The sequence below is a fragment of the Gekko japonicus genome, unplaced genomic scaffold, assembly GCF_001447785.1.
Source record: "Gekko japonicus isolate JY-2015 unplaced genomic scaffold, Gekko_japonicus_V1.1 scaffold5, whole genome shotgun sequence".
In the NCBI taxonomy this organism is placed as follows: Eukaryota; Metazoa; Chordata; class Lepidosauria; order Squamata; family Gekkonidae; genus Gekko; species Gekko japonicus.
This window is the reverse complement of record NW_015168652.1, coordinates 1,089,437-1,114,991: the sequence shown is the minus strand read 5'-3', so window position 1 is coordinate 1,114,991 and position 25,555 is coordinate 1,089,437. Positions and strand designations below refer to the sequence as shown.

At 47.5% G+C, this 25,555-nt stretch overlaps 1 pseudogene; it reads left to right on the top strand.

The window, feature by feature from the left end:
- Nucleotides 1-1,348: 1,348 nt before the first annotated feature.
- On the top strand, nt 1,349-1,659 carry LOC107113701 (annotated as a pseudogene).
- The last annotated feature ends 23,896 nt before the right edge of the window (nt 1,660-25,555 follow it).

The window sequence follows — 25,555 nt, the reverse complement described above, 5'->3', positions numbered from 1 at the left end:
GGGAAAGAAGATGGCGTTTAACCCCTGTGGGTTTATGCTGTGTTGGTTCATACAGTTGGTTCATACACTCCTACAGTGTGTGTGCACCCCATAACTGTGTAAATATTTAGATAATTTTTTTAATTTGGGCTAATAATCTGTGTTGTGCTCTGACCACATAGTCTCCCCTGCTCTGGACAATAACAAAGGGAGGGGGTAGCCTAAGGAGGCAAGGAAAGGCCAGAACCTTAGGTTGCCAACTTTCCAGGGATCCCCTAAAGATTGGGGATTCCATCTCCAAATACGGAGATTTGGCCAGAGGGGTCTCACCGTCCCTCTAAAAAGGCAGTGACGGTTCAGTGAGTCGTGGCAGCTAATTTAAAGAATGAGATACGCACATGGGACGAGGATGGGAGGCAAACAGCTGAGTGGTAAACTGGAGCCCATTTTGTCACATTAGCCAACCAAGCTCGGTTCAGGCAAAGGAAGGAAACCCTTTGCAGGCCTTTGTGAGGAACTCATTAGGGCCAGTACTGAGTCTAGGGTTTCCAGCTCCAGGTAGGGAGATTCCTGGAGATTTTCTGGAAGAGTCTATGGAAGCCAGGGTTTGGGGAGGGGAGAGGCCTCAGCTGAACAGAATGCCATAGAGCCCATTTTCTAGAACAGTTATTTTCTCCGGGGGGGGGGGGATCTGTTGTCTGGGGTTCAGTTGTGATACCTGGTGATCCTCAGGCTCCACCTGGAGGTTGGCTGCCCTAGGTATAGTGGTCAGTGCTTCAGAGCAGGGTCTGCTAGATCCAGGTTTGTTTTGTCCACTGACCGCCACCAGGGGCCAGCGAATACGCCTGAGCTTGAATCTGTACAAACAATAGGGACTAGGCTCCTAGTCTCTTCACTTGGGAACTAATAGGACTGTGGTGGGAGATTTGAACCCACCAACGGGCCCTAGGGGGTGTCCCCCAGGTGTGTATATAGTTGGCCACCCAGCCATGATTTCCTGTGTTTTATGGCCCCTTGATTAACACACATGAAACTGCCTTATACTGAATCAGACCACTGGCTCCATCAAAGTCATTATTGTCTACTCAGACTGGCAGCAGCTCTCCAGGGTCTCAGGCTGAGGTCTTTCACATTACCTTCTGACTGGACCAATAACTGGAGATGCTGGGGGTTGAACCTGGGACCATCTGCATATACATAATTAAACATAACAGCAGGTACTTTGCTAGTAAATTATACTAAGCATTTGCCTGAAATGAGACTATACGCCTTCTTTTTCGTCTTCTCCTTCAGAGGCATGTAAGATGCTTCACTGGACACTAAGGCCGAGTCCCAGCCAGTGACTAGCACTGTGCACCTGCTCCCCATCATGACCTCTGTTTCCGAGCTCACTTGCATGCACTCTGCACTGATTCTGCACCATGACGAGGTCGCCATCACAGAAGATAAGGTCAATGCACTTATCAAAGCAGCTGGAGTGAATGTTGAACCTTTCTTGCCAGGCCAGACATTCGAAGTCTCGTGTGTTATGTTGGAGCTGGTGGTGGGGCTCCAGCCACTGCAGCCTTTGCTGGAGGAGGGGGCCACGCAGGTGGTGCTGCTCCTGCTGCAGAGAAGAAAGAGGAAGAGAAGAGCAAAGAATCTGAAGAATCTGATTATGACATGGGCTCTTGGACGTAGTCTTTGTTACTAAAATGATTTTTGTACTCTTTTACAATAAAAATACAAGTATTTTTTTAAAAAAAATAGAGCATACACACTGTTTCTAACCTGAAAGGCACCATCCTTCAAAAAAAAGAACTTTAAAGGCAGACTCCAGTGTGAAACTAACAAACAGCATTTTTGTAACAAGTTTTGCATTACCTCCCGCCTGTGTTGAACCAGGATCTGGAATCTTTCACTTGCTATAAGTGTTACCTTTCTTAGCAAAACCTAGACTCCCCACCTATTATAGGTGTTAACTGGCTTAGCATATCTAGCTCTTTACGTTTCTGGATTAAATTTGAGATATACATAATTAAACTTCATACATGATTTCCTGTGTTTTATGGCCCCTTGATTAACACACATGAAACTGCCTTATACTGAGTCAGACCATTGGTCCATCAAAGTCACTATTGTCTACTCAGACTGGCAGCAGCTCTCCAGGGTCTCAGGCTGAGGTCTTTCACATTACCTTCTGACTGGACCAATAACTGGAGATGCTGGGGGTTGAACCTGGGACCTTCTGCATGTAAAACAGATGAACCACAGTCCCTAACTCATAAAATTACTCATATACAACATTTATATAATGAATATCAGGGTTGTGTCTATGCATTGATCTGAGGAAGTAGGCTGTAGTCCATGGAAGCTTCAGCTTGAATGGAATTTTGTGAGTCTTTAAGATGTCACCAGACTTAGTGCTGTTTCAATCAAAATACACACTTTTCTAATAGATAGCTTTTCATATACTGTCAGTCTTTTCCTTTGTTTATTGCTGTCCCCCTATTTCCCATGCTAACCTGACAATAATCTCATTGTTGTTCTATTTCTGGAAGTGTCCTTTAGTCTCTGTCCTCAGAAATAGGCCAGGGAGACTTACTTTTAATTAAATGAGCTTAAGATCAGGTTGCCAGTCAGGTCAACCTTTTCTGTTGCTATTAGTTTTTTAATTGCTAAGCACAACAAGCTATTAACATTCCAAGACTGAAATCAAAATGGCTATGATGGCATATTACACTGACACTGTAAATCATAATTCTGCTCCTGACATAGATAATGTACACCAAAACCACAATACAAAAGCAGGCACCAATGTAATTTCTCATCACTAGGGAAGGAAATCTCATCAACCTGCCCCTTCTGTTGAATAGGGAAAGTGGAAGGACCAGAAGATAATAGAAAACAAATAAGAGGCATAATGCAAAAGTTAAGTCCTATTGATCAATAACAACTGCTCATCAGCAAGCAGCCCCTCTGTTGCTATGGTGACTGTAATACCGCTTCAAGGATCTCTGGTCTTTTTACATTCTTACTGCTTCTTCATAGTTTGTTAATATAGAGCCTGAAGATTAATATTCAGCCAGTTTTGCGTAAGTGGTATCCAGGACTGTTTACAACAGCTTTGTCTCCCTGGTGAGGCAAGTTTGGGCCTGAAAAACAAAATATAACATGAGTATGTGTGTTTTTAACAGCTAAAAATGGATGAACAAAGAGCAGAACATATCAAAACTATTCAGTGTTTATGGATATGGACTTTACGGTGATCCAGAACTCCTGCTTGGACTCTCCACATCAGGGAGACAGGTATGTGCAGGGGCCCTTTCCTTCATGAGTGAGGAGCTACAGTCATTACTTTTAAGTACCAGTTATTCTGCTTCTATTGACCCAGTGTTCCCATTAAGCTGTGAAATGTTGTGAGCAAAAATTAAATGATCTTCATGAGCCAAATAAATATGTCAAAATTGGAGATCGATGAGCAGATGTATTCTTAACTATGAAATGCTGAGAGTAATTAACTGAGACCCTGCCATTACTCTCATCATCCCACAGTTAAGGAGACATCTGCTCATCAATCTCCAATTCTGACATATTTATTTCCTTCACTATGTTTTCCCCAAGAATTAAACCCAAACAAATGGTAACCTAAGCTTGTTATTCCTGTTTGGTCCTTGCATCTGTTAAACATCTTCATTATGCTGTATGCTAATTTGCTGCTCACCCTCTACCTTTATATATGGACTGGTAACATCCATTTCATTCTATCTGAAGAAGTGTACATGCACACAAAGACTTATACCTTTAATAAAACTTTGGTGGTCTTACAGGTCTCAATGGACTCAAACATTGTTCTGCTGCTTCAGACCAACAAGGCTACCCACCTGTAGCCAATGCTCCCTCTAAGCTGTGGAGTTTTATGAGCAAAAATTCTAGTTTGTGAGCTACTGGCATGAAAGTTGTGAACGAGCGATTTGGCCGCTGCATAAATTAGTTTGCTGTGGAGCCATCCTTCCTAAGCTACGACAAAACTGTGTGAGCCGGTGGATAAAAAACTGAGCTAGCTCACACTAACTCAGTTTAGAGGGAACACTGCCTGTAACAGTTAACAGTTCAGTGTAACCCATCTTTCAGAGATGTTAATGGGTTCCTTCCTTCCTTCCTTCCTTCCTTCCTTCCTTCCTTCCTCCCTCCCTCCCTCCCCCCCTCCCTTTTATTGGTCTTGTATCCCACCCTACCCCCAAGGAGGCTCAGGGCGAGTTCCATCAGTATTAATACAATATAGTACAATTAAAAACAACTTTAAAGCAACAGATTAAAACAACATAGATCATAAAACACCATGTAAAAATTTAGTCAGCTGTCTTTGTAATTTAGACGTAACGTAACAAAAATGTGGGTTCCTAGATGGCTATTCAGATCCAGGCCACTGATGGCAGATCAATGGGGGGGGGGGATGTCTGCCATCTCAACCGAAAGCTTGGTGGAAGAGCTCCATCCTACAGGCCCTGTGGAACTGTAATAAATTCTGCAGGGCCCTGATCTCATATGGGAGCTCATTCCTCCAGGCGGGGTGGGGGGAGGACCTTTTTGAGGCAAGTCAGACGTCCCTGCGGCTGGGGACTACCAAAAGGTGTTGATTGTTGAAATCTGTTGAAATCATACTATTATGCTGTATCATACTGTATTCTCTGTCTTATGACTCACACTAAACTTTCTTGGAAGAGACTTGTTTTGTAGACGTTTGCCTTATCTCTCTGCAACTTTATCTCTCAGCAACTGAACCCCATAAAGATAGATCAAGATGGGTAGCCATGTTAGTCTGTCTGTAGCAGTATGTAGCAGCACGGTCAAAGCAATGGTATTCCCAGTAGTCATGTATGGCTGCGAGAGTTGGACTATAAGGAAGGTCGAGCGCCAAAGAATAGATTCTTTTGAACTGAGCCAACTTCAGAGGACAGCGGAAGACAGGAGGGCCTGGCGGGAGCTGGTCCATGGGGTCGCGAAGAGTCGGACTCGACTGTGCGACTGAACAACAACAAAGCAGTAGAAAAGAGCAAAAGTCCACTAGCACCTTAAAGACTAACAAAATTTATGGCAGGGTATGAGCTTTCATGAGTCACTGTTCACTTCTTCAGATACCTGAAGAAGGTATCTGTTATGTATTGGGACTGAACCATTCCAGGTATGTCGCGTCAGAGACTGGCTGAGCTTGGAGCACAAGAACAATAGCCTACCAGGACTCTGGAAGTAACCAATCAAATAGTAATGTTATGTAAATAGGCTATCATTGGGAGTGGGGTGTGTTTGGGTGTGGCAATTACATGCTATTTAACTGAGCTGCAGCTCTGGGGTCTTGTCTTGCTCTTGCTGAAATCACAAATAAAGTTGAGCTGATCACTAGACTTGAGCCTGCTCATCCATGCAACCCACTAGTTAACAGTATCTGAAGAAGTAAGCAGTGACGAAAGCTCATACGCTGCAACAAATCTTGTTAGTCTTTAAGGTGCTACTAGATTCGCTTTTCTGAACCCCATGAGAGGCTGAAACATTATTAAGTATAACTACCATGTCTGTTCCTGTGCCTTGTAATTGTGGTTATAAAGACTGGTGTGAATTTTTCATTTCATATTATGCATCTGAAGTAGTGAAGTCTGACTCATGAAAGCCTGTGCTGAAATAAACTTTGTCTCAAGGTGCCAATTGATTTGTTTTACTTAGCTATATTTGAAGAGACAGGCTACAAGAAAATTGTTATGAGCTGGTAATTTCTACAGACTTGCTTACAAAGCTGAAACAAGTCCATTTCTGATGCTTAGATTTCTAACACAAAAATCTGAAAAACAAGTCAAGAGAAATCTGCATCTATTACAGGCTACCAAAGGTAATTTGAAGAGCTAAACATGTCTGAACTTAAAAAAAAATACGGATGAAGCTTGTTTATGGATATGAAGATCTGGTATTAAAAACTCAACAGATAGCTGATTGGCAGGTCACAGATTGCTAGAATTAAACAACTCTAAAATAGCTACTAGGGCATAAATTTTTTTTGGGGGGGAGGCTGATCAATTAATTAGCCAAAGAAAGGGCAAATTTGTTGCCCCTGGATTCTTCAAAGTGGAGGCTTGGTTTAAAAACTTCTGCTTTTGGCAAGCAAAAATATTTATGTATGGAAGCTATTTATCCCAGTTACTGAATAAGATTAAGTGGTCTGTATTATGAAGATTACAAAGCCATAACTAATCAGGTCAGAACAGTCCTCCTGATTTTAGGTGTTTTATGAATTCTTCATAAAGCATTTCAGGTCACATATAGATAGAAAGTTAGATAAGAAACAATTTACTTTCTGAGAAAAAGGGCTACCTAGAAGATCAGACTTGTGTACTGAGCTACCTGGGATGCTTTCTTGATCTTAACATATCAATATTTAGTCTTTAGCTCTGCAGAAATATCTGAGTGTTCTGTAGTTGCCTGAGACAAACACCTCTCATTTACTTTTACTTCCTCTATCTGAAGAGCACCTTAATGAGTAAACCTGAAGATCTTCCACTTTTTTTTCCCCTTCTACACAGCTTGGGAACCACTTAACAGCTCAAAAACAGCTTCTTGCATGCTACTAGCAGGTAGCTATCAGTAGCTATCACTTTCACTTGAACATGCTAAGGCAGCACCCATTGGGCTTTCTACAAACGTACTATGCAAACAATGTGGCTAGCAAAGCAATAGTCTAAATACGGAATACTGAAGCAACTCATGGACAAAAATGGTTTATTGAACCTTCATCAAGTTAAGAGTTCTGCTTTAAAGTACAACAAAGTAAGTGCAAGTGAGATCCTTCTTGTGGTCAGCCAATGTCAGAGGCATGCCAACCAAGGCATTTGGACTTATAGGGCACTGACTAGCACACCCAGGTACCTTTAAACAGGCACAACGTCATACAACAAGACTGCCATCTCTTACAAATTGAATAGAAGTTTGTGAGTCTTAAAGGTGCCACTGGACTCAAACTTTGTTCTGCAAAAAGATGGTAGCTGACCACAAAGGAAACATTGGGGGTGGAACAGCCAGGAAGGGGGGGGGGGAGGTGATCCTCAACAGACACAATCACATGCTTGTCAACTACAGCAGGCATCATTTAAAGGACAATGTTCAACTGCTGTCTGTAGTATCTGTACATGCCAATAAAGGTGACTGACTGACTGACTAACAGGTGAGAGGTGTTGGTTCCTGGGGATGCATGCCTGAGAGGGTAAAGCAATCCCCTCCACACAGACAGACAGATAGATGTCTGTTGTGTATGTAATGTAATGTAATGTATTGTAATGGAATGAATGTAGTGAGCTTGAATTTGACAAGGCATTGTAAATAGACCTATCAGAACAAAGGAAGTTCTGGAGGGAAGCAAAGTAATTGGTCTTTATGTACAGTATTTGACTGGACCTTATCTGACTTGTGGGCGTGGCTTGCCAAGCCCGGACAGTTTAAAAAGGAGCCTGTTGCTCCATTGATTTGTCTCGTTCTGGTTCTTCTGACCTCGTGTTCAATAAAGCTGTTAATCACTGTTCACCTGCTGCCTGAGTCTCGTATCTAACAATGTCCAAAGCTGAGGAGCACAAGAAAAGAAAATGCACAGAGACATTGCTGCCATTCAGCTCCTCCAGCTCGCCAGAAATGCAAAAGGAGTGGCTCATCTCCCTTCCTGCCCAGCACAAAAGCCTGCTTGCAATGGGCATGGCCTCTCCATCCCCACCCACATTGCCGCATGACTCCAGTGCTGCAGGGACCAGCTCAGGGTGGGAGGTGCAGCTGCCCACCAAGCTTCCGCTCCCCCTGAGCTCCAGCAATGCAAAGTGCCACCAACCAAGTAGATAGGAAAGCTTAAGTGGCCAGTCCTATCCCAGAGTGCTCTGTCTCCTCCTCACTGTCGCCGACTCGCCGTCAATGCCGCAGGTGTACCGGTCATCCAGCTCAAGGTTCTGCTTGCTGGCTGCAGACTTGCTGTCCTCTGCCATCATGGGAAGTAGCTGGCCACCGGGTGGGGGAGAGAAGGAGGGACTCCCGGGCAGAAGCCTATGAAAGGCAACCCACCCGGGGATGTGGGCAGATGCAGACCGGAGGAGCTCCTAGCCGCCTGCCTCCCCTTTTGCATGTTCCCTCCCCGGTGGCCCTGCACTAATCCAAAAAGCTTTGTGCTAAGGGATAAAAAAATGTGCACCCGTGCAGGCTAGTGCACTTTAAGGGGAACACTGATTGGCACCCAAGGTGGCTTACAATGATCTTGTTTTTTGAAGAAAATATGAGTCCAAGTTGCTCTTAATTTTTGTGACATTGCTGGAGGACTAAGGCAAGATGGCTGTGGAGGAACAGAGCTGGACAAAGTCCTCGTGCTAGGACTCAGATGGTCCTGCTGCCACTGCAAATAATTTCTTTATAGCCCAGTAAACTAGGCAGGGCAGGACTCACAGATCCAGTCTCTAACACGCTTACTTCCAATATTTTCAACAAGAAACCTAGCATTGATTTAACCACACCAGGTTCTTTTTTCCCTTTTCAAAATACATTTTATTTCAGTTTCACCATCATATACAGAGTACATATATACTGTTCAATATGATCATAACTCAAATATAAAGCACAATAAATTGAAATATTAGCTAGTATAAATTATCATAAGGTTGAAACATGTCCCAGCCCCAAGCTGCTGGGACACATGCCCAACCCCCCCAGCCTCCACACTGTTGCCCGACCCCCCACTTTGGCATCTGAATGACCAGCCACCCAAGGTTCCCCCGGAGCCAGGCCGCAGCTTGGGGAGAAGGTCCAGAACAGAGCCAGCAGGAGGAGGCAATGGGCAACTTACCGGACAATGGGAGAGCACTGGGAACCTCGGCAACCCTGCTAGCAGCCTGAGACAAGCTGCGCCGAGTAACACTTTGGATCCGGGAGACCCAAAATGGCACAGGAGAGCAGCCAGGGCCACACCGGGAAGGCCTCTCAGGGGAGGCAGAAAAATGGGGGGGGGATGCCAGACAAGGTGGGACCCATCGCTGTCCTCAATGGAAAGCCTGGTGGAACATCACTGCATTGCAAGCCCTGCGGAACTGCATTAGGTCCTGCAGGGCGTGGTGGATGTTATTTGGAAGAGAGTTCCACCAGGTCAGGGCCAGGGCCAAAAAGGCCCTGGCTCTGGTCAAGGACAGCCAGATGTCTTTTGGGTCAGCAATCACCAGTAGGTTTGATGTAGTGGTTAAGTGCACGGGCTCTAATCTAGGAGAACCAGGTTTGATTCCCCACTCCTCTACTTGCAGCTGCTGGATGACCTTCGGCAAGCCATAGTTCTGTCAGAGCTGTTCTCTCAAGGACAGTTCTGGAAAGAGCTCTCTCAGCTCCATCTACCTCACAGGATTTCTGTTGTGGGGAGGGGAAGGGAAAGGAGTTTGTAAGCCACTCTGAGACTCCGAGTGAATGGCGGGGTATAAATCCAATCTCCTCCTCCTCCTCCTCCTAATAAGAACATAAGAGAAGCCAATGTTGGATCAGGCCAATGGCCCATCCTGTCCAACACTCTGTCACACAGTGGCCAAAAATACCAGGTGCCATCAGGAGGTCCAGCAGTGGGGCGAGGACACTAGAAGCCCTCCCACTGTTCCCCTCCACCAAGCACCAAGAAGACAGAGCATCACTTGCCCCAGCCTGTGAGTTCCTATCTTGTGGCTATTAGCCATTGTTGGACCTCTGCTCCATATGTTTATCCAGTTCCCTCTTGAAGCCGTCCATGCTTGTAGCTGCCGCCACCTCCTGTGGCAGTGAATTCCATGTGTTAATCACTCTTTGGGTGAAGAAGTACTTTCTTTTATCCGTTCTAACCCGATTGCTCAGCAATTTCATGGAGTGCCCACGAGTTCTTGTATTGTGAGAAAGGGAGAAAAATACTTCTTTCTCAACCTGCTCTATCCCATGCATAATCTTATAAACTTCGATCAAGTCACCCATCAGTCGCCGTTTCTCCAAGCTAAAGAGCCCCAAGCATTTTAACCTTTCTTCATAGGAAAAGTGTTCCAACCCTTTTATCATTCTAGTTTTTCTGAGACAGCCTGGAGAAGGAGTGGAGCAAGGACACCATCCACAGCCAACTCCTCCACTTGCACCTGCTGGATGACCTTGGGCAAGCCATAGTTCTGATAAGAGCTGTCCTTGAAAAAGAGCAGTTTCTGTCAGAGCTCTCTCAGCCCCACCTACCTCACAGGGTGTCTGTTGTGGGGACGGGAAGGGAAAGGAGTTTGTAAGCCGCTCTGAGACTCCTTTGGGTAGTGAAAGGCGAGGTATAAATCCAATCTCCTCCTCCTCCTCCTCTTCTTCTTCTTCATTGCCCTTTTCTGCACTTTTCCCAATGCTATAATATCCTTTTTGAGGTGTGGTGACCAGAACTGTACACAGTACTCCAAATGAGGTCACACCATCGATTTATACAGGGGCATTATGATACTCGCTGATTTGTTTTCAATTCCCTTCCTAATAATCCCCAGCATAGCATTGGCCTTTTTTATTGCAGTCGCACACTGTCTCAACATTTTCAGTGAGTTATCTACTACGACTCCAAGATCTCTCTCTTGGTCAGTCTCTGCCAGTGTGTGTATTTATCCATGTGTATTTATAGTTAGGATTTTTGGCTCCAATGTGCATCACTTTGCACTTGGCCACACTGAACCCCATTTGCCACATTGACGCCCACTCGCCCATCCTCGACAGATCCCTTTGGAGTGCCTCACAATCCTCCTTGGTTCTCAGCACCCTGAACAACTTTGTGTCATCTGAAAATTTAGCCATTTCACTGCTTACTCCCAACTCCAAATAATTAATAAACAAGTTAAAAAGGACAGGACCGAGTCGTGATCCCTGTGGTACCCCACTGCTTACCACCCTCCACTGAGAAAATTGCCCACTTATACTCACTCTCTGTTTCCTATCAATTAGCCAGTTTTTGATCCACAATTTTAGATCCCTTCCAATCCGGCTTTCGCCCAGGTCACGGGACGGAGTCGGCGCTGGTCGCTCTTACTGATTAGCTCCGTAGGCACCTGGATCAGGGTGGTAGCTAGGTAATTTTTTATGGCCCCCCGTAGGGGATTTTTATTTGCATTTACTAAAAACTACAACAAAATCTCCTCCGCTCAGCAGAACACTAGAAGCCGCCGCGGCCCGCCCCGCCTCCACTGGTTGCTAGATCGCCTGCTGATTGGCGTCTAGCAACCAGTGACGTCAGAGAGAGGAGACCGAGGCGGACGTCCTCCTCCGCGCCTTTTCCGTGCCGTACTGGGCAAGAACTTGCCCACATCTGTGTGCTAGTTCGTGGGGTGCATCGCATACAGTTTCTACTGTAAATTGACCTCTTTTAAGAACTATAACTAGGGCGTACAGTATATTTTGAGAATTAAACCGCTATGGTATGGCATTCCTTTTCAGAGTCTTCTTTTTTTTATCCTGTTAGAAATGGATCCCAATACTTCTAATCCTGGACCAAAACAAAAACGCAGGTCATACGAAGCTGGTTTCAAACTTAAGGTTGTGGCAAGAGCAGAAGAAAGCAATAACAGTATTGCAAGTATTTCTGAAATTTACCAGTAGCTGCTGCATTTCGCATTTCCCACCCTAGGCTTATACTCGAGTCAATACTGTTTCCCAGTTTTTTGTGGTAAAATTAGGAGTCTCGGCTTACACTCGGGTCGGCTTATACTCGAGTATATACGGTACCCCAAAAATAAGCCCTAGCAGGATTTCTATGCATTTGTGGTATAAGCCCTAGTGTGTCTTCTTGAGAAAAAATAAATATAAGACAGTGTCTTATTTTCGGGGAAACACGGTAGCACAGTTCTTGCATAGTACCTCGTTTATACCAACAGGGAACAAAGGGACACAGTTTGCAAGAGTCTATGATTATTTCCGGTCAGATGGTTAACCAGCACCTCTTCCACTTCCTGCAGAAAGCTTGGATATCGCTTGTTGCTCTTACTATGTTGTCCGAGCTAGGTCATTTTTGATGGGGCCCCCCGGCCTCGATGTACTTATGTCACTTTCTACATCACTTCTGGAAGTGACGTAGGTATGTGGGGGGTTACATTGGGTCTCCCTTGTCACCCCTCTTACTCTTGAGGAATAAGAACAGCAGCAAGGGAAACCCAGGGCAGACAATTCTCTATGCCTGCTGCTGTTGCCGCCATGAGGAGAGGGAAGACCGGAGCTCCTACTGGTGAGTGGTGGTGAGCTTTGCCCCCAACGTTCTTGTCCCTGCTTCTGCATGGGGCAGCTGAAGGTGCGGCGCTGGCTGCTGAGCCCCATCCCCTGGTTGGTGTGCAAGGTGCATGACCCAGGAGGCCATTACATTGCCACTGCCTGAGCCCTGTGGCTTTCCCCACCTGCTGGCACCCGCTGCCGCACTACCACCACCCACTGGCACCTGCTGCTTTTGAGGCTCCTTGGGACAGGACAGGAAGTGCTCCAAAGGAGAGCCTGCTGCCTGCCCTCAGCCTACCCGCTGTGAGTGCTGAGGCGATCAGGGAGAGAGGGGGAGCCAAGGCTTGGGGAGAGGGCCCGTAAAAATTGCAAGGGGGCTGGGCCCCGCGGTAGCTATGGGCCTGGTAGACGGTCTACTGGGGCTGCAGGTGGTCAGTACACCAGACAGACAGACTCTCCTCAGTGTCCCAAACTAGGCCAACACAATCAATACAGGAGATCTTTGGAATGGGGAGTGCCCTATGTTGCCAAGTGCAATTGTTGCATTCCCCTTTCTCTCTCTCTTTTTATAATAATAATAAAAAAAGGAATGGGGAGTGCCCTGAAAGAGCATGTTGAGCAGCTAAAACATAGAACAAAATACCTCTATGTATTGCAAAGTGCACAGTAAGGTTTTCATTGAAGTGCACATGTGTGAATTCACTTTTATCCAGGTATTGGTCCCGAGTTTTATTTTAATGTCAACATACCTCAGCTCTTTCTGAGGAACTGATTATTGGTATACCTGCAAGATATAGGTGGGTTCTCCATCATGTGGGAACAGGGCTCTGACTTTTCTTTTTACAACTCTTGAGTAATTTTTGCATCACATTCAGTATACCTACCTGCATGGTCTGCTTCATCCTCTTCTTCTGCAACACCGCCACCATCTACAAAATCTGTGCCTGGATGCAGCTCACCTCAGATAGGTATACCTGACCATGTGACTTAAACCTCACCTTTATCCCAAAACTGGCTCCCCAATTTTGTTTTTACCCTGAAGGCAAAACTGGGGATCAGCCCAGGTAGATAAAAGTAGGGTTTAAAGTACATTTTCCAGGGAATGGAACATACAAATCAGGGGGTCATTTCGTAGAAAAACAGGTGCAGGAACTCATTAGCATAACTTATTTGCATATGTCACACCCCCTGACATCACCCTTATTGTGTCAGAAGGAAACACCCACCACTCAGGCTCCACTGGACTGTTTTGGATTGCTAGCTATGGGGGGGAGGATGCACAGATCTGTCCTCACAGAGGAGGGAGAGCTTGTACTTGAAGGGGGGGGGCTCTGCAACTTACCTGGCTGCTTCTTGCTCCTCATGGCCCGACTGAGGGCTGCTGGGAGATGGGGTGGGGCTTGTTGCATGTGCCCACCCCCTGGGCTCCTTACTGCTGGAGCTCCGCTCCTGTGCGCTCCCGCAGGAAATGACCCCTGATACAAATGATGACCCATAGTGCATACAAAGAGAACTCAACTGCCCGATGATTCTGCGCGCATTCACTGTAGCATAACGCACGTACTGGGCAAATTTCTCTGTCTTGCAAGCCCAGCGAGAGCCAACAGGTGCCCTCTTGCTTCTCTCGAAGATCCCCGCCCCTTAAACCCCCCCCGCCACTGCTGGAGCGCGACTGCGCAGCACCGCTAGCGGCCAGGAGGACGCCGGACTGGGAGGCAAGCGTTGCACCGCGCCGCGCTAAGGGAAGCGCGGCTTGCGCTCGGACGGAGGCAGGCGGTTGCCTTGGGCTGGCCCGACGGGCGCGGGGGGAACATGCAGCCGCGGTGGAGCTGGTGAGGCTGGGCGGCGCGCTTGCAGCAGTCCCGGAGCGAGCGCCGAGGGGGCTCTGGTGGACGGGCGGCGATGCCCGGAGCGGCGGCGGGGCCGGGGGCGGCGTGTGCCGGGGGCGCGGCGATGCTCCCGGCGCAGGAGGCGGCCAAGCTCTACCAGACCAACTACGTGCGGAACTCGCGGGCCATCGGCGTGCTCTGGGCCATCTTCACCATTTGCTTCGCCATCGTCAACGTGGTGTGCTTCTTCCAGCCCTACTGGATCGGCGACGGCGTGGACACCCCGCAGGCGGGCTACTTCGGGCTCTTCCAGTTCTGCACCGAGCAGGGCATCTCCCGCGAGATCGCCTGTGCGGGCAGCTTCGCGGACTTCTCCGGCATCCCCTCGGGAGCCTTCCAAGCCGCCTCCTTCTTCATCGGCTTTTCCATGGTGCTCATCATCGCCTGCATCGTCTGCTTCATCCTCTTCTTCTTCTGCAACACCGCCACCGTCTACAAGATCTGTGCCTGGATGCAGCTCACCTCCGGTGCGCCCCACCCTCCGCTTGTGGGAAGGGACTCCCCAGGGGAGGCAGGGAGACCCCTCCGCCTCCCCCTTCCGTAGCCGCCCCCTTTCTAGGCGCGCCTGCCTGCCTGCCTGCCTGCCGGCCGGCCGCCACTGCTGGAGCGCGACTGCGCAGCACCGCTAGCGGCCAGGAGGACGCCGGACTGGGAGGCAAGCGTTGCACCGCGCCGCGCTAAGGGAAGCGCGGCTTGCGCTCGGACGCAGGGTTAACAAACGGCAGGAAAGCATGCTTCGGGTTTTTTTGCTGGCTGCGGGCAAATATTGCCAATGCAGGGTCTTGGCAAAAGGCAACATAATTAACAGAGAGAAACTTAAAAGCCAGTGAAGGTTGTTCAAGGGATAGCCAAGGATGATACATTGTCCAAAAGGGGGGGGGTGTAGGGTAGAAGAACATTAAAACTGTTCCCCAAGGCAGAAGACTGGACAACCTGACAGAAAAACGGACTCTTGTTAGCTGTGGACCAAATTCACACATGCTGTTTAGAGGGCTTTTCAACCCACCCACCCTGTAGCTGATGAGCACATGTGAAAAACAACAACAGGGAGTTTTAACTGTGCAACTACTACATTGCAGACACATGGAAAACTGCTGGTTTGATTTTTGCTTGTAGCAGCGGATGGCTGTTTCTTTCTCCCATAATAATGAAACTTGGGGGTATCTGGTTAAATTAAATCTACTTAAATTGATGGGCAATAAATTCAGGACAGGCAAAGGGCAGTATTTCTTCACTCAAAGGATTTTTAAATTGTGGAATTCACTGCCGGTGGCTGTAGTGATGTCTGATGTCTGTGAGATGGCTTTGAAAAGGGAATTAGACTGATTCATGCAGGAGAGGGCCATCAGTGGCTACTAGCCTTGGCAACTAAAAGGGGCCTTCATATTCAGAGGCAGTAATTCTCTGAATGGCCGTGCTGGGACTGGGAGACAACATCAGCAGAAGACACAATACATCACAGGTTTGGTGCCCTGTTCGATGGCCCTCCAGTGCAATCAAGTTGACTGTTGGCGTGAAACAGCATGATGGACTAGATGGACCACTGGTCTGATCTGACGTGACATCTCTTATGTTCATGCAGAAAGATTGTTTGCTATTTGTATTTCAGCCTCCCTGCGTTTTGCCAACCATGTGTGATTTCAGTCTGGTTGTCTGGGTGATTTTGTACCATAGTCTAGCATATTGGTGAAACAGAGGATTGCTACTAGGCACCATCCCAAAGAACAGACGTGTAGCTTCACAGACTTTGTGATAACAAAGACAACACTTCAGCTCACAGTAAATATTCCTCCTCTGGCAGAGGCCAGTCAAAAGCAAGTCATAACGAGAACCTTGGGGAACATTAAAAAAAAATTCTCTCAAGATAGGCAAAACTGCTGTATTCTTGAGTAGCTCTTTGGTATGGATTTCAATGGTGGTTGCTGTGTAAAGGACTTTTGTTGAGGGGTTGAAAGGTTGCTTAGCTCATTGGGTATCAAGGCAAGGTTTTGCCATGAAAGGGTATGTTTGAATGGTGGAGTGTAAATATTCAAATATGGCGGTACAAGGAGAAAATTCTCTCTGTTGGTTTCTTTCAACCGTTGTCATCTAGAACATCCATAAGAAACATTCAGAGTGCATTCCTAAGCAGGTCTACTCAGAATCCTACCCTGTTCTGTTCAATGGGGCTTACTGCCAGGGAAGTGTTCTTAGGATTGCACTTAGTGATGGAAGATGCATGGTATGGGACTTGAGTAGATACAACACCTCCAGTGTTTCTTCCTTTTCCAAGAAAACCCTTTACCATTTTCTCTTAAAAGGCAAGCAAAATTCCAAAAACACCCCAAAATTCTCTGCATATCAAACAGTTAATTATAAATGCCTTCCAGAAATGAAGAGGAAATGCTTTTGGGTTTGATCCTAGTTAGCACGGATGTCATTAATGTGAATCAGATTATAACCAGATGGGAAACGGACTCTAATCAACCCCTGAGCACATGGCTAATATTCTGGCCTTGAAAATTATTTCAGAGGGCTGATTTAAAAGACAAGCTTTGGTATAATACCTCAAACTTGTAAATTAATTTTTATTAATAATTCAAACTTATCAGGGAAGCGATAAATAGCAAAGCTGTGAATTTGCTGGGTAAGATGCTAAGTTTCAAAACTTAGTCTTATTTCTGGCAGTAAATAAAGGAAGGAGGAATGAAATCCAAGGCAGAGGAAGCGATAGATAAGTTTTATTTAATAGAAAACATGGTTAATTTTGGAAAGACATGTATATGAAATGTTAAACATAAATCCTGGTGGGTCTTATGCCCAAGTGAATTCCTGAGCGTGTAGATTTATGCTGTAGGAATAAGACGGCCATGATTTTAGGATGGTTATTTCAAATGTTTGCATTCTTGGGTTACCTACTGTTTGTTCAACTGATATTTTTTGCTGTGTAGTAGTGATTTCTGCAGAGTTTTATGCTCCACAGTTTTCTAAATTATTTATGAATAATTCCTAATTTGAAAGTATGTTACTGCTAAAGGTTATACGACTTTAATTGGTTACCCCTATCTTTGTACAATTTGCTGGCCCCCTTGCCTTTCTTGGAAAAAACATTTTTGAAGGCAGTATTATCACTTCAGGTCTGACCCTGCTATTGCTTGAAATCCTTCAGTTTGGAACTGACCTTAATTGTAGGACTGGCCATTACTGCAGAAGGAATCCTATGCAATATATACGGTTACTTCTGTGTTTGTCAAATATATAAAGTATGTGGTCTGATTTTTCCTCTGTTCGACTTTTGAAAATAGCAGAAGGGAAGTCATTAGTGCTGCTTTGAATTGCCCCCAGAGAACTCTGATTTGGAACCAAAGGCAAAGCTTTTCAATGGAATTCAGTGGGTTTAATATTTCAGATATTCCTTTGTCATGGGTTGTGCAGTAGCATGTGATTTGTACTGTCAACATTTGTTGTTGTTCATTGCACAGATGCATGGGATTTGCACAGTCAGTGTGAATGATGAGCAAGCATCTGTATTTCTTGTGCATTATAGTTTCATCCTCGATGTCTTGTACTGGTTTCACTAAAAGAGGGGCATAATTTCAGTACAGCTGATAGAGTTTTCAAGAAAACATTGCAGAAATGCTGGATTGAGCCCAAATGTTGCTGTTAGGATATACCAGAAGTAGAAATAGTAGTACTAATTACACCTTAGCTGTATTTTACATTTTATGAATTAATATGTGCTCATCAGGGCTATTTAAGTAATGAGAGTGATACTGGAAGTCACATATGGTTAAGAGAGATCACACTGAACTTCTTCCTGCATGGTCTTTCGTGCAACAGATTAACATCTTTCCATGTAATGTTTGTGTCTGTCATGTCACTGAGTTACATGAGCTGGGGTGACAATTGAGAGCCAGTTTGGTGTAGTGGTTAAGTGTGCGCACTCTAATCTGGGAGAACCGGGTTTGATTCCCCACTCCTCCACTTGCACCTGCTGATGTGACCTTGGGTCAGTCACAAGCTCTGGCACAGCTGTTCCTGAAAGAGCAGTTTCTGTGAAGAGCTCTCTCAGCCCCACCTACCTCACAGGGTGTCTGTTGTGGGGAGGGGAAGGGAAAGGAGTTTGTAAGCCACTCTGAGACACCTTTGGGTAGTGAAGGGCGGGGTATAAATCCAATCGCTTCTCTTCTTCTCTTCTATATCTTGATCCTTATATCGACCCTTAACATTCGCTAAACTTCATGTTCTAAAACAATATGTCTTGCTTCACATTGCACACTGTATAGCTTCATTTTATCATAAATTAATAAATTAATTAAAATAATCCCTTTTAGAGATTATTCTTAAATTAAACAAACTGTGTGTGGAAACACAGAACATGCAAAGGCACTTGTAATTCTGCTAATGTTGGGGTAAATTAGGAATTGCTTTAAGCTCATTAAATAGACAATAATTTAATAATAGTTTCCTGTGATGAACTTTTTGGCAGGCTGGACAAGCTTTTCAATTTATATTTCTCTTATTTATTACAGACCATTTGAAAATATGAATTGTTCAAATATATAAGGATCCAGTGTGGTAGGTTTGTGGGGTGCTCAACTGTTCTGTGCCAGACAGTGTATATGCAATACTTATATTTGACCATACAATGTTTAAGGACCCTTTTATTTTAGTTTACTTGTGTCATTTCTACTGACATCCTTTCCCACAAATGCCCAAGGCAGCTAACAACCATGGAATAAAATCCAAGTAGAATCAAATATTGGTAGACGTTCAAGTTCTAAGATATTTATGTTCTGCATAATTCTGCATTTAGCTGTCAAATACTAGGCTTGCATTATCGGGTGACATCAGACCAGCCAAGCCAATAGCAGGTAGAGATGCTGTGACACAGGGCCATTATGCATTGACAGCTTACTTCGGAGTTTCTGAGTAAGCAAGCCTTTAAGCTTGACTTCTGATTTGTGTGCTTGCCGTATGTGTCATTCTTTTTTCTCTGGTATATTTCTGTGTATTTGTTCTGTAACTGTAACCAAAACCCACATTTTTTTCTTAATTGGGGTGGGAACATCACTTGTGACATGTGCGGGGTGGCATCCAAAGGTTTTTAAAATTTACGCAGTTGTCCTATCGCAACTGTGCAGTAGCATCCTGCAAGCACCTTCCATTTAAATCCATCTGGTTCAGGTATTGCGCATGCCTTTTAGCGTTAGTTCGTGGAATGAAAGGGAACCAAAAGGAACACAGTCAAAAGGAGAAAATACACTCTTGAAACTGACCAGACCCTTTCGGAAATTTAAAAGCAGCTGCAAAGGCCTGTTTTCCATATTGTCCAGCAGTAGGGTATTCTATGCTGTGTTATCAAGCCACTGTGAAAAATAGGAAAGAGTCACACAATGTCATAATATGGGGGAACATGTTGAGTGTACAGAATGCACAGTAGATCCCACTGACACTGGCATTGCAAGCTGTGATCATTGGCAACATGTGTTTGTGTGGTCTGTGTGTGCGTGTGCACTTGTGCAAAGTCGGCTGCAAATCCACACTTTGCACAGGGCTGCACAATCCTTACTTTTGCTATTGCGCCATTGCTCTTCCCAATCATCTTTCCTTTCATGTTTATGCAGATGTAGAACTCTGTCCTAGCTCCCTTGATTCTCACAGGGCTCCCAAACATGCCGGTCTTGCATGTGGGGGCTGGATTTCTCCCCTTCCTTCCATTTGTTTTTGCAGAATCCCTGAGTGGGATGGGGGGGGGCTGCTGCCAGTGCCCACTTTCCCTGGTGCATCTTTGCTACTCTGCAGAGTGAGGCTTGTCCTTCAGGTCCCCAAAGTGGCTTCTCAGCTTAAGGGTACTCCACTGCTTGCCTGCCCATGCCCTGGAGAGCCCCACAGCCAGTCTGAGGAGGTGATGACCTACTGAGGGAGGGTGAACAAATGAGGCAGGAGGAAGAGAGTGTAGAAGCAGGGTGGCTGTCAGGAAGGCTATGGGAGGAACTGTGGGAGGAAGAAGCTGACCTGCCTGGACGGGGCTGACAGCTGGTGCTGGGGAGCAGAGTGGGCTATTGGGGAGCAAAAGGAGATGGGCATCCAAGTTGCTCCCTGGTGGGCTGGCAATGGCAGCCCAGGCTCCCAGGCTGCAGAGCTTTGCCCTGCTGCGAGTGGGAAGGGAAGCAGCGGCTGGTGGAGTAGGTCTGTGCGCCTCTGTCGGAGCTCCAGAATATTGTTCCCAATTGCTCTTAACTTGAATATGAGAAGCACCTTGAAGTATTAAGCTAGAGAGCTAAGACCTTAGATTTTTGTTTCAGTGCAACTGAAAATTTATGGTACCGACAACATTATCCCAAACATTTTTACAGGAAGTTCCTTAACACTTTCACCCCACTCAGTGAGAGTTACTCCCAAATAAAGAATCCTTACGTACACATTAATTTGGGATTGGAATGTCAAATGTCTGAGCTTCAAACTGCACAGATACTGGTGTTTATGTGTTATCTACCAGTCTCTCAAGATATCTGATTTGTTTAAATGGATCGATTCAAAGCGATTCTTAAGTTCAATGGTTTGTAGAAGGTTCATGTGGCTCAGCCAACATTTTAATGTTAGGCTTCTTAAGACTGCAAAAATGTTTCCCCCCAATTTTGTTCACTAAAGCATGAAAGGGAGCAATGTTTTCAAAGCTTTAAGCTTCCTATCCCAATGTCTCTCTCTCTTTACATCTCATGACAATTTTATTGTGCCGACAATCCCCCCTTTTGTTTGCATTCCATACTGAAATTTAATTTTTTGGCTTCAGTTGAATTATGTCCTCAAGTGCACCTTTACCATTTCAATGAATGGCTGCCATTCATTTTATATGGTAACAGTAAAACACAACTTGATGGCTAGACCCACACAGCACTTAGTGGCAGGGATCCTGGAAGGAAATGCAGCATGATCTCTTGACCAGAAGTGTGCTGTGTGGCTCTGCACTTGATGAGCCCTGTCTGTCAAGCGATGAGTAATGCACTTCCTGCAAATTAGCTTCTGAATTCTTCTCTTAATAGTTAATTTTACACTGTGTCTCTACCATTACTATAGTTGTTGGGTTTCTTTTTTACCATTGACTGATCTTTTCTGGAACAGTGTGTCAAAAATATTGAGGATAACCTCTAATCTAATGAGAGATTAAAGTTAATTCTCTTTTGGCGTTACCTGCTTAGGTATGCCTATAACACAGGTAAGTTAAAGGATTGCCACACACTTGTGTGTAGGATCACTGGTGGGATCTTTCAGCACTTGTAAGAGGCTGCATTTGCCTCACTGGGCTCTTCTCCCCCCCCCCTCTGTTGGATTTCACAAAGAACAAAGACAGTGTCATTGAAAGTACTCTTTGCAGCTCCCTTGCATTTTAGCTGGTTCATTCTGAGTTTTTAGGACTTAAAGAGGAAAGGTGTCAGAAGTCAGTATGAAGCTAAATATGCCAAAATTATCCTGGTTAGCAGAAGTTCAAAATGCCTAACAAAAGCTGCCCCTAGAAATGCTACCACAGTGTTATCAGACTATGCACACTCAAAAATATTCAGCTGTACTGACCAGAGTTTTGTGTTTAGCTGTTCTGTCACATATTATTTATTTAATAAATGCATCAACCACTTTTCACATTTTAAACGTCCTCAGTTTGATACACACACAAAAAAAGAAACACTGCATGAATATTACTTACAGTGGTGTCTTAAGCAGAGTTGTACTTGTTGTGTATGCTGACCGCCACTGGGGAGACAGCAAACAGCCAGAGCTTGACTCTGGAAGAACAATAGGGACGAGGCTCCTAGTCCCTCCACTGGGGAACCAATGGGCACCGTGGCGGGAGATTCAAACCCACCAACGGGGCCCAGGGGCGTGTCCCTGGAGTGTATATAGCTGGCCTGCCGGCCGTTAGTGAGCTGTCTTGTTGTGTACTAAATAAAGCGTGCTTTGCACTATGCCGGTCTTTGTCCTTCGTCCATGCGGGAAACCCACTACACAATAATGGCGACGAGGATGGGATCCAGCCGCAACTGAGCCGGGCCATCGAGAGGGAACGAGAGAACGCGATCCGCAGCGATCCGATGAGCGATCCAGCCGTAGAGGCTGCTTCTCCCCCACCAGCTCCGACGCGCACAATGGCGACCACTTCAGGGCTCGGGCTGCTGCCGCCCTTCAACGTAGCCCATCCACAAGACTGGCCAGCCTGGGTCAGAGGCGTCAAGTCCGCGCTAGAGTTCTACGATGTCACAGACAATGGCAAGAAAAGAGGATTCCTCCTGGCCTCCTGCGGCACCGCCGTCGTGTCCCTGGCCGAACGGCTGTTGTCTCCGACGGACCTCGACGCTTGCACCTTTGATCAAATCGTCAATGCGGTGCAAAATCACTACGCGCCCAAACCAACAGAACTGACCTGCACGGTGACCTTCTACACCCACAGCCAGCAGAGCAGAGAGACCGTCGCGGAGTTCCTCGCGGAGCTGCGACATCTCGCCACTGACTGTAAGTTTGGGACTCATCTGAACGAGGCCCTCCGCGACCGCTTCGTTGTGGGCTTACGAGAGGAGAAGCTCCGACGGCGGATCATGGAGAAGGAGACGGTCGACCTCAAAGAGGCCCTCGCCACCGCCATCGCTTTGGAGAGGTCGCACACCACCCCAGCTGCAGCTCTCCAGGTTGAGCCGGAAGATCCCGAAGAGCAGGACGTCCACCGGGCCTACGGGGAGCCCCAGCAGTGCACCCAAGCACCGCACCGCACTCCAGCAACGAACGCGAGCACTGGCCGCCAGCATCCCGGTGCTTCCGCATGTGCCAGCTACGGAGATCAGCACGATCGGAAGCCCTGCCGATTCCGCAATGTCGCTTGTCACAACTGTGGGCGCACAGGCCACATCGCAAGGGCTTGTCGCTCCAGAGCAACGGTCCGGGCACAGCTACCACGCCAGCGAGCGGACATGCACTTCGAGGACGACGCCAGCGCAGATGACCTCTATCTCCTCACGCACACCACCGAGAAGGTACTACAACTCCCCGGCAAGTCGCCCTCCCCTAATTTCCTGGCCACTGTACGAATAGAGGGGTCCCCTTGCGTAATGGAGGTGGACTCGGGCTCCGCGGCCTCAATAATCTCCGCGGCCACGCTCAAGCGCCTATGTCCTAAGGGGGGACCCCGCTTGCGCCCAGCCCAGGTGATGCTGATGGATTTCCAGCGAAACCGGGTGCCGATTAAGGGAGTTGGGACTTTCCGGGTATGATTCAAGAACTTGACAAGGAAACTGGACTTAATAGTGGTCGAAGGCGACCTGGTCAGTTTGCTGGGGCGGGAATGGTTTGAGCCCTTGGGAATCACCGTGGAGGGAGTACAGATGTGCACGACCCAGGACTTCAAGGGGATTTGCCAAGAATTCCCTTCCGTGTTCGATGACTCTCTGGGCCGGTATACGGGCCCCCCAGTGTCTTTGCACCTCGACCCCTCGGTGGCTCCAATCAGAATGCGCGCCAGAACGGTTCCGCTAATGGTCAAACCTAAAATTGACATGGAACTGGATCGCCTGGTAGCCCAAGGCATCCTGGAACCGGTCTCCCACACGGTGTGGGAGACCCCAATAGTTGTCGTTAACAAACCCAATGGGGCAGTCCGCATCTGCGCGGACTACAAATGTACGTTGAACAAGGCGCTACAGGACCACGCATATCCGGTCCCTGTGGTTAGCCACGTACTGGCCACCTTGGGCGGGGCAAAGATCTTCGGCAAACTGGATCTCGCCCAAGCTTACCAGTAGTTGCCGGTAGATGAGGCAACAGTGGAGGTGCAAACAATTGTTACCCACCGGGGGGCATTCCGTGTAAAGCGATTACAATTCGGAGTGAGTGTGGCACCGGGGCTATTCCAGCAACTGATGGACTCTCTTCTTAAAGGGATCCCCGGCGTCACACCATTCTTCGATGATGTGATGATCGCTGCTGCCACGCCAGCCGACTTCGCTGATCGCCTCCGCGCCGTGCTCAGCCATTTCCAGGACGCTGGGCTGAAAGTGAAGCTAGACAAGTGCCGCCTGTGTGTACCATCAGTGGACTTTTTAGGGTTCATGGTGGACGCGGAGGGCCTCCACCCAACCCGCGAGAAGGTGAAAGCAATAGTAGAGGCACCGTCGCCGAAGTCTAAGATAGAACTGCAGGCGTTCTTAGGAATCCTGAACTTCTACCACGCCTTTCTTCCCCACAGGGCGGCGGTGGCGGAACCCCTCCATCGATTGTTGGACAAACAGGCCCCTTGGGTGTGGGGGCCCCGGCAGGCCGCCGCGTTCCGAAACGTCAAGGAACTTTTAATTTCCAACGCGGTCCTGGCCCACTTCGACGAGTCGCTGCCGATGGTGCTAGCTTGCGATGCCTCGCCCTACGGCGTCAGGGCTGTGCTGGCGCATCACCTACCTGATGGCCGCGAGGTCCCGGTCGCGTACTACTCGTGCACTCTATCTCTGGCGGAGCGAAATTACGCCCAGATAGATTGCGAGGGACTTGCAATCGTGGCCGGAGTCAAGAAGTTTCACGACTTCGTCTATGGCCGGCCCTTCACGATCGCCATGGACCACCGCCCGCTCCTCAGCCCGTTCGTGCCCGACCGCAGGACTCCGCAAGTCCTCTCCCCGCGCGTCCTGAGATGGACCATTTTCCTGGCCGGCTTTGACTACCGGATCGAGCACCGTTCCGAAAAAGCCATGGGCCATGCTGACGGCCTTAGCCGCCTTCCCCTGCCAGACGTCATAGAAGACCCAGCCCCGGTGCACCGGGTCCTCCAGGTGGAGGACCTTCTGGACCCGCCAATTCACGCCGCAGACATCACTCGTCGCTCGGCCCGGGACCTCATTTTATCCTGGGTGCTGGGCTGGGTGGTGAGGGGGTGGCCTGCAAAGGCGGAGGGGCCAGAATTCACAGCATTTACGGCTCACAGAGAGGAGTTGTCGGCGCACAAAGGCTGTTTGCTGTGGGGAGACAGGGTCGTGGTTCCCAGCGCCCTGCAACAAAAGGTACTACAGGCCCTGCACGAAGCACATCCAGGCATCGTGCAGATGAAAGGGCTCGCCCAGAGCTACGTCTGGTGGCCGGGCATCGACGCAGAGGTGGAAGCATGGGTGAAACGATGCTCCATCTGCCAAGCTGTGAGACCCAGCCCACCGGGGGCTCCCTCCCAGTCCTGGGAATCCACACACACCCCATGGTCCCGACTTCACATAGACTTTGCCGGACCATTCCACGGACTGTTGTTTCTGGTGACGGTGGATTCCTACACCACAACTTCCTCCAAGGCCACCATTCGCGCCCTCCGACAGTTCTTCGCCACCCACGGCCTGCCAGACACCATCGTCTCGGACAATGGGATGGGATTCACATCGGAGGAGTTCCAGCAGTTCCTCAGTGGCAACCTGATTAGGCACATCAGGTCAGCGCCGTTCCACCCTGCGACCAACGGCCAAGCAGAACGGATGGTGCGG